Genomic DNA, 10,177 nt, shown 5'->3' with positions numbered 1-10,177 from the left:
AAGTAACTCCTGGCTACAAATTCCTCCTACAGTGACGCAATGGAGCCACATAGGTTCTACACCCACGTGACCCTATGACACCAGGGCAGTGCAGCAATTGTCCCGTAGGGACATCTCTCCCCTTCCTACAGAACTGTGTCTCCCCAGAATTCAAGCCAAACACTCATTCCCAGCCTGCGAACTTGTGAGAAACTTTCTCAGGCTTTCCCTATCAGAGAGGGGGAGATCCATGCAAAGGTTGGGTTTCCATGGGATATATACAGACTCCCAGTGCTTTCTCCCCAAAACCGTAATTCTGAACTCAAGAGTCATTTCCTTCACTTCTGTTCATCACAGATGGTGCTTGTTACACCCTGAGCCCCTCACAGCACCGGTCCAGTACCTTGGCAGTTGTGGTGAAATCACTCTGATGACCCAGTTCTAGGCTGGGATTTCAACCAAGGTATGGTTGGGTACATTGGCCTCCATTCCCAGTTGGCAGTCCACCAGACAAACAAAACCATGAAACAGGCCCCTTTGCTCCTACCTTGAATAGCACAGCACCCAGCAGACGCAAAACCCAGCACCACAAAAGCGCTGCAAAGCAATGCAGGTCTTTTCTGAAAGTTTACTGGGGAAGTGTAGAGAGCGTGAGGGAGAGGTGGGCGTTTACATCCTACAGCACATGGAAAGACTTACGAAAAACCTGTTTTGGACATCTCTCTTTCCCAAAGCATCACTTGTCCCCAGGACTGTCCCCAAGTCCTGCTGCCTGCTGCGTCCAGACATTCCCAAGTCACGTCACTGTCTTCTCACTGCCCTTCTACTTTGGCCAAGCTCTCTCAGCCCTCCACACCTTTCAAGTTGTTGTTGTTGTTGTTATTATTATTTGCTCCAGGAATCTGTCTTGATGACCTTCCTCTTACAGACCATTCAGCCTTCCTCATTTTCTCCAGATCTGTATCTCCACATCTAACACTATTCAGGGAAAACCGTTCACCCACCTTAGTTGGGGAATGGGGAAACCATGGGTTCTCCTTTGAAAGACTGGTTGGGGATGGGGGAGAAGCCACCAACAACCAGCATTTCTGTTCCTGTTACACTGAGTTAAGCGTTGAAGACCCAGTGGAAGGTTTATAAAAAAACACTCACTGGGGCTTTCCTAGTGGCGCAGTGGTTAAGAATCTGCCTGCCAATGCAGGGGACGCGGGTTCGAGCCCTGGTCCGGGAAGATCCCATGTGCCGCGGAGCAACTAAGCCCGTGCACCACAACTACAGAAGCCTGTGTGCCTAGAGCCCGTGCACCGCAACAAAGAGTGGCCCCCGCTCGCCGCAGCTAGAGAAAATCCTGTGCACAGCAACGAAGACCCAACACAGCCAAAAAAAAAACAAGTAGACATGTCAATCTAACTTTAAAAAAACAAACAAAACGCTCGCAAGCTTTTTGTTCCTGGGCTGCTGAGTCTCTCTGGCTCTGTTTAGCAGATGAGAAGTACCATCTTTCCCACACTAATGAGAGAAACTTGCCGAAACACGGGCACACTTAGCAGCTCCCAGCTTGCTTCCCGCTGCACACAGTACCTGTCGATGAAGGACATAATTAAGTGTTTTGGTTGAGAGATGGATTGTGGAAACGCCTTCCTCTCTCTTTTCCACAGGGATGGAAACAGCCGTGTTCCTTGAGAAGCAGAGTTGGTAAAGTCACATGGGAGCTGAGAACAGAGGCGAGGGAAGAAATTGTAGGAGTGGAGAGTTGCATATTTCAGTCAGTGCAGCTGGGAGGCTGGAGGGATCCCTTTAATGAGGGCTCATTGGGTATTCGTTTGGGACGTCTTCATGGAAGAGCGTTTTGATCAGTATTTCAAAGAAAGCAAGGTCGTGTTTTTAAAGAAAGAGGTAGAAAACAAGTTTCCAGGATACATGCTCCCCCCTACCCCCAGGAATACTCTGTGTGAAAGCTCCCCACCTCACAGAATGACTGACACACAGCAGGTGCAAGGGGGCGATCATAAAGGGAAATGATGCAGTACCTGAGACTACACGTGGCTTCCTGAGCGTTCAAACCTGCTCCTGGAGCTGACAGGGTCACACGAGGGAAAGAAGAGCAACCCGGTATGGGGACAAATGAAGAGGTGTTTGTGGAGGGACTTCTGATAACCGTTATTGGGTCCAATCCTGTGTCAGGGAGCTTCTAAATTAAACACGGGACCTGTTTGTTCACCTCAGAGGGATATGGACACTTCTTGTAACTACTGAATTCTTAATTTTCTAGGTTTCAAGACAAATATTTTTTAAAGGAATACTGTTTAAGAGGTACATAACAGAGATGGGGGTTCGTGCCCCGGTCCGGGAAGATCCCACATGCCGCGTTGCGGCTGGGCCCGTGAGCCATGGCCGCTGAGCCTGCGCGTCCGGAGCCTGTGCTCCGCAACGGGAGAAGCCACAACAGTGACAGGCCCGCGTACTAAAAAAAACAAAAAAACAAAAAAACAGAGATGGAAATGAGTGAAAGATCGTTGGGAGGGGGTGGGGTTGGGTGGGAGCAGAGCATAGGGGGAGTTAGGTAAGAAAGACCATATGGTTGTCTCATGTAGAAACTCAAAATTACAAGCTACTTGTACGTTTCCTCCTGGCTCCCTCTGGAATTTTAGTGTAAGCGCTGTGTGAATACAGCTACTACTTTATAAAGAGCAGAAGAAGAAAGTGTTTGTTTAGACCAATTTTGTTTGTCTTCGTTTCCTTTGCTGCGCTCTAACATCTAGAATATTTCAAGCATTGATAAGGTGATTGATAATGTTACACTTCCGTGCATATAATAATTTTAGAGGCAATTATAAAGGATCATAAGATTGCCTATGGGTAAGGGAGAAGAGAAGTAAAAGATGTATTGCTAGACGTTAAACTAGAATCTGTGTGTGTGTGTGTGTAGTTTATAAATGCACACGCATGTCAGCTGACGTGTGGCTAATTTTCAAGGAGAAATATTATTCCTGTGGTTAGAGTGGTCAGTGACTGGTTTTCCTTTTCTTTCTACTTTCTTATTCACTTATTGCTTAACAGGGGATAAAATTCTTTCCCCTTCACCTCATCCTTTATACCAAATAGAGAACAAAAATCTACGTCTATACCTATACTATCTACATCTATACCTATACTACCCATACCTTGCTGCTATGCCTCACAAGAAAAACTTTTTTTCAAAGATGAGAATGCTATCTTGTCTTCTCCTATTTCTAAAGAGTTATGCAAAACCAATCGTCTTGCCCTAACTCAGTCCTTTTAAACAAATTAAGCTATTTATTGTTCACTCTCAAGACCATGCCAAGGGAAGAGCTAAGAAGACAAAATCTGGAGCTGAGCGCTTGAGGCCGCAGATTGAAGCTGGTGGGTCTGAACAGCAGGGTGGCGATGAATGGAGACCCACCGGATGGAAAAGTGAAGGCTGTTTGTCATTCAGAGCTTGCTGGAGCAAAGGAGTCAGACACCATCACTGGGAGACGCTGAAGGGCCGACAGAGGAGAGGGAAAGCTTCACAGCGGAACAAAGGAAGGTTCCAGGTGTGACTGGAGGCTCTTGGCCTGGAGAAGCTGGAGGCGGGGTAACTAGAGCATCCGATGTGATTGGTTAGGGGAGCATATCTGGCTTCTTCTGATTGGTTAGATTTCTCTGGTTGGAAACAGGGACAAAAATTAGGGAAGCTGTTTTTTTTTTGTTGTTGTTTTGGTTTTGGGTTTTTTTTTTTTGCGGTACGCGGACCTCTCACTGTTGTGGCCTCTCCCGTTGCAGAGCACAGGCTCCAGACGCGCAGGCTCAGTGGCCATGGCTCACGGGCCCAGCCGCTCCGTGGCATGTGGGATCTTCCCGGACCGGGGCACGAACCCGTGTCCCCTGCATCGGCAGGCGGACTCTCAACCACCGCGCCACCAGGGAAGCCCCAAATTAATTTTAAAAAAACTGCTAGATCATTTCCACCAGCCTCACAGTTAGAATGCTCTTTATTTCATGATTGCTTGATAAGGCTTTGGATCATAAAACAGAGGCAGTTTTAGAGTTAGAAACGTGATCAGTTGTAAATAAGGACATAGTAACTGTGTGATGACTTCCCAGATACTTCTGAATTTTCCCCAAATCTGTAGTCTTCAACATGGTTTTGTATAAATACATGTGTATGCACACGTGTCAGTGTGTAGTACTGAACACAGCCCATGATGTAATTCTGACCCCCAAACTTCCCCACGGACAACCACTATTACGAAATGTATAACCAAAAAAAATCCTAAGATGTATATTTTGAATATATATATGTATGAGTGACATGTGTAAAGTCCCTCAATAAGTGGTAATTGAGTAAATTGCAGTGTAAAATGCAGCATCATAGAAAATAATGTCAATGTTCATGAAAACATTCATTTTTATAGCTCCTCCTACTGGAGGAGCTACTGGAGGTCCCATCATGCTCATCACCAGCTTGACACTTCGTTAGCTCTGTGATGCAAGGGACCAGGTCTCTACTGACAAGTATGTACCCAGAGCCTAGCCCTGCATCTGGCCTGTCCAGCATGACTGCCAGGTTTCTGGTTTGGGAGTCTAATTGGATGGTGATGACAAATAAGAATAGAAAGTGTACTCTAGGGACAGAAAGAGTGAGGAAAAAGCCATGAATCTGAGACAGCTATGGGAATATAAAGAATGGAGTATGCCACAGAGCTGAATGCCGTCAAGAGAGCAAATATGAAAGGGCTACAGAGTGAAGGTCATCACTCTGGTGATCTTCATCAGAAGAGATTGTTGGTTACCATGGCAGGAACAATTTCAGGGGAGTGATGAAACGGAATCCAGCTCCACACTGTCCCCCGAGATTCAGGCACAACCTAAATGTTCTCCCAAGATGTACTTTCCTCCACAGCGCTTATCACCTTCTAGCCCACTATATGCCTTTTTCTCTATTTTGTTTATTGCTTGTCCCTCAATGGAGTCCAGCGGAACTGTGAATGGCTATGTGAGCTAGCTCTTCGTTGCCTGGACACAAGCCAGCTGGGACCAGAGGCTACTCATTCCCCCGGCTGGAGGGACTACACATGAACTCATCTCTTTAGGGGACCAGGGATCCCAAGGTCTTGAAGTGCAGAGCAGCAGGCGTTTTCCAGTCCTCACCTAAATAGCTGGTAGCTAAGCTCAGATGCTTATTCTCTTGTGCAAGGTTACTCTCATTTCTACCTGATAAAAAGGAGATCAACGAGGGTTGGGGTGTCTCTGTTGGAACATAGTCCCATATCACATCAGCTGTGATCTGTCTAGACATACCTGTCTGTAGATGCTGTGAGGATGACGGAGGGGGTGACTATGGCCCTTCTGCCTGTGAGTTCCAGATGGTACCAAGCGATAGCTCAAGTCACAGTATGACAGAGGGGCTGCTGAAGGGGGGCAGAAGCCACTGTGCCCCCAGAGCCTGGCAGAAGACTGACTAGACCACCTCAAGATGCTTTCATCACACACATCCCATTGGTGGCAAGGGGAGGTCGCTGGGAAGGTCAGCTGTTGGCAGGGGAGATCTCATTGACTACGTCTGCAGGCTCTCCTGGCTAAGCTTGGTGATGTGGTTTCCAGGGGCCACTAGAGCCTGGGAGTGAAGAGGTCCCTGGGGGACCAGGAGTCCATGATTACCTTGTCTCATGAAGTGAAGTGGCCACTATGGAAGCCTCAGGGTAGGGGAGCTACTGAGCAGGTTCTTGGGCCACTAAAGCCCAAAGGCAACTGGATCCCTCAGAAACGTGAGAGCAGCACTTTCTCCATGGAAAAGGAATCTGGGCTGAATAGGAGACTGACGATTAGGAGGGGCAGGTGTACCGAGCCTGTTCTTGAGTTGGGGAATTTGAGTTCATTAGGAACAAGGAGAGGAGACTGTCAGGTGGTCCTAACTACAGGGTGAAGGCCCCCTGTAGCGCCTGCAGCAGGGGACGCCCCTGGTACTCCCTTCAAAGCTGTTGTAAGACAATTAGACCATCAGCTCCATGACAACAGCAGGGGCTGTGTCTTTGTGTCACCACTGCATCTCCGGTATCTAGAACACCTCCTGGCACGTGGTAACTGCCCGATAAATATTGGTTGAATGAAATGAATGAATGAGGTTCTGTGTTGAGGAACAAGCGAGGCATAGAGAGGTGAAGTTATAGAGACGTTCAGCCCCTGCACAAGAAAAGGAACACAGTTCCTTTGGCTGACCACGCTATTGGTTTAGCAGTGGGGTTGTAAGGCTGTATAGTGGGTGTGTCACTCAACAGTGTCACTTTGTGGTTCCTTCTCAGAGTTCACCTTCTCCTTTTCGTGACCTGACCTTACAGAATGGAGCTGAGTATATCCCTTACTCCATGGAAGTCCTCCACTTCCTTCTGTATTACCTGTTCAGCTCTCATTCCCTCCCCAGCTAGACCCACTCAGGGATGAGCATGGAATGTCCTCACCATACACTTCTAGGTGTCTATTGGTATGTTTATCTGGGCTGACACACAGTTGGCACACATGGGCTCAGAACCTCAGAAGAAGCTCATTCTGATTGGGTGGGGCCCATGCCACACCTATTTTTTTAAATAGATTTTAATGAGTTATTTTATTTTTTATTTATTTTTGGCTGCGTTGGGTCTTCGTTGCTGCCACGGGCTTTCTTTAGTTGCGGCGAGCGGGGGCTACTCTTCATTGTGGTGCGCTGGCTTCTCATCGTGGTGGCTTCTCTTGTTGCAGAGCATGGGCTCTAGGCGCGCGGGCTTCAGGAGTTGTGGCACGCGGGCTCAGTAGTTGTGGCTTGTGGGCTCTAGAGCACAGGCTCAGTAGTTATGGCGCACGGGCTTAGTTGCTCCCCGGCATGTGGGATCTTCCCGGGCCAGGGCTTGAACCCGTGTCCCCTGCATTGGTAGGCGGATTCTTAACCACTGTGCCACCAGGGAAGCCCCCATCATAGCTTTTAAACCGATTTATTCTAGCAGTGCACTGTGTCTCCACGCAGGAGGAGGGCAGTTTGGGGATGTAGAAGGAGCCTCTGCTGACTGTGGTCATTCACTGGTTGGCTGTCCTTGGACAAGACGCATCAGCTCTCCCAGCCCCACTTCTTCATCTACAAATTAGGGGGTTGTACTGTTCAGATCTGCACACTTTGCTCTCTAGGGCCCCCTGGAGAGAGGGAGGTGGGGTCCAGGTCCTCCCTCTGCCTCAACCCAAGAAGCTACATTTTGGGCCCCCATGCCAGCTTAGATATGCTTGCATAGCGTGTTTGGGGCTTAAATTTAAAAAAATAGGGGACTTCCCTGCTGGCACAATGGTTAGGAACCCTCCTGCCAATGCAGGGGATGTGGGTTTGAGCCCTGGTCCGGGAAGATCCCACATGTCATGGAGCAACTAAGCCCCTGCGCTATAGAGCCCGTGAGCCACAACTACTGAGCCCACATGCCTAGAGCCTGTACTCCATAACAAGAGAAGCCACTGCAATAAGAAGCCTTGGCTCACCGCAACTAGAGAAAGCCTGCGCAGCAAAGAAGACCCAACGTGACCAAAAATAAATAAATAAATTTATTTTTAGAAATTTAAAAATAAAAATTAAAAAAAATCACAAGCCATCACTGTGGACATTCCCAAGGCTCTCTCGCCCCAGTTCTAAATGTTACAGGAGTCTAAGGGATACTGCAGAGAAAAGGGAAGGGTGGGTCTCAAAAGTCAGAGAAAAACTCAGAAAATCAAGCAAGTACTGACGCTGACCATCGGATTCTGCCCACGAAGCCTTATTTGCTCCTCTTTCCACGAGCTTTATTTTCCTCTTGTGGGTATAATAGGATGTGCTTCCTTTCCAAGTGGTGAAATATTCTGCCAAAAGAAAGTGCTCTGGGAATGCTAATGAAGTTTTATGAGAGCAGATTTGGGGGTAGAGGCTGGACAGAGAAGAGAGAATTTACAGGCAGCCCAGGGCAGAGCTTAGCTGGAGCCCGAGACATTTTTTCAAACAGCATTTCTGTGTCCAGGTTATTGAATGCTTTGCTACTTCAAATATGAAAGGCTCATCAGCTACAGAAGTTTCCTTTCTTGTTTTCTTCACTCAGTGCATTTTCAGGAGCTAGAATTCTGTTCCTCAAAGCTGGATCCACATGCCAATTTCCTGGGAAGCTTCTAAACGATACTGATGCAAAGCCCTTGTTCCTAGGGGTTGTGATTTGATTGATGTGAGGTGAGGTCTAGGCATTAGGTTTTTTTTAAGCTTCCAGGTTCTTCTAATGTGCAGCTCCAACTGAGGACCACCTAGGATGTGTGCAGATCTATCCTGGTGCTGAGGAGGAACTGCCAACCTGCTCCATGTGCCCCGTGGGTGCCATGCACTCACACCTCCCTCCTGAGATGGAGGAGAATGGCCTCCGCTCAGCACCAAGGCCAGTTGCAACAGTGTGCAGTGGGTTCCATCCCTCCCTCCTTTACAGCATCATACTTTCTCCCCTGGTTCCATCTACATGCGAGCATGCTGATACCAGTCCCCATCAGCATGAGGTTGATTCCACGTCCCGCGATGGACCAGTTGGTCCCACATCCAAGTTTAACTGCTGCCCAAGTTCCCTGCAGTCTCTTAGATTCAAGTTTAAGAGTTCTCTCAACTTGAGATTATATATCTTTACCTCCCAGTCCTTTTTTTCATTTTTCTTATGATATATATCATACCCAAAAAGAACAAATGCAACGTATGTGTAATTTATGAAACCTCGTAAGACGAATACTTGTGATCCTACCGTCAAATTAAAGATTATGATATTACAACACCATGTTTGCTTACCATTCACTCGTTTTTATTTTTAAATTATTTTGAAAGAAGTTGAGTAGGGACAAAAGATTGTCTATAATATTGTGCCAGGTAAAGAGATATAAAGAATAACAAGAAAGTGAGCATTCATGAACCTGCTCTCCTCTGAGCTCCAATATGAGTATCCAACAGCCTCTTTGACATCTCACTTTGATATCTAATTTAATATTAGCATGTGAAAAACATAATTCTTTGTTTTTCTTACCCAACTGCTTCTCTCCAAGTCTCTCCTATCTCAGGAAATGGCAACAGCATTCTGCCAGTTACTTAAGCCAAAATTCCTGGAGTCATTCTCAAATCCTCTTTTTCTCTCAAATATCACATCTATGGCGGACCCTGTGAGCTCGGTCTTTGGAATCCATCCTGAGTCCGCCCACTTCTCACTTCCTTCACCATCATCCTAGTGAGAGCACCTTTCGTGTCTTGCCTGGATCCTGCAAGAGCAGCCCATCTGGTCTCTTTTTTCCCCATCTCGCTTGTCCTCTGCCCACTCCCACCCCAGTTAATTCTCTACACCCCAAGTAGAATGATCACTTAAAAGCATCTATCAGACGAGGCTCTCCCCTACTCTAAGCCCTCCATGGCTTCCCATCACCCTATAATCCGAATCCAGGCCCTATGGGACATGGCACCAGGTTTCCTTACCAACCCCACTGCCACCTCACTTTTCCTTGCTTACTCCAGAGTGAGGAAGGGCTCACTCCCGGACACTCTGGGTTCACTCCCAGCCACTCTGGCTTCTGTTCCTCACACGCCAAACACGTTCCCATCTCAGAAACTTTGCCTTTATCATTCTTTTGCCTTCGGCATCAATGTCTACTCCCTAACCTCTGTCAGGTTTCTATTTAAATATCTTCTTCTCAGAGAGCCCTTCCCTGACCATCCTGTCTATTGTAGCACATCCTGACATAAGCATTTTCAATATCGTGTTCACTATGGTGTTCTAGGCTCCTACACCAGTGTTTGGTACATAGTAGGTGCTTATTAAATATTAGTTGAATGAATGAATGAATGAAATAAAGTGACATATTTCTTACTGTTAAGGTCTTGCAATGGAGTTGGGGGAAGGAGCCATGCCTTCATTCTACTTATTAGGAATTCTGTTTCAAAGCTACATAAACATATTAGAGCCAATTTACACAGAAAAGGGGAGCTCATCACAGATGTAGGACTATATCTTTGAAGCCAGTGTTTTGAAATATCTTGATAAATAGGGTATACCTGGACTTTGTTTGATTTTTAAGCCAATTTTAATATGAAATTTTAATTTCTTCACATATAGTTTCATTGATAAGCTTTAACTTATTCTTCTCATTTTATTTTTTCTATTTTCTTATCTATTATCTTTTTTTTTTTTTTTTTTTTGCG

The sequence above is a fragment of the Stenella coeruleoalba genome (genome assembly GCF_951394435.1).
Source record: "Stenella coeruleoalba genome assembly, chromosome: 16".
Classification (NCBI taxonomy): Eukaryota; Metazoa; Chordata; class Mammalia; order Artiodactyla; family Delphinidae; genus Stenella; species Stenella coeruleoalba.
Note: the sequence above shows the minus strand (reverse complement) of the source record.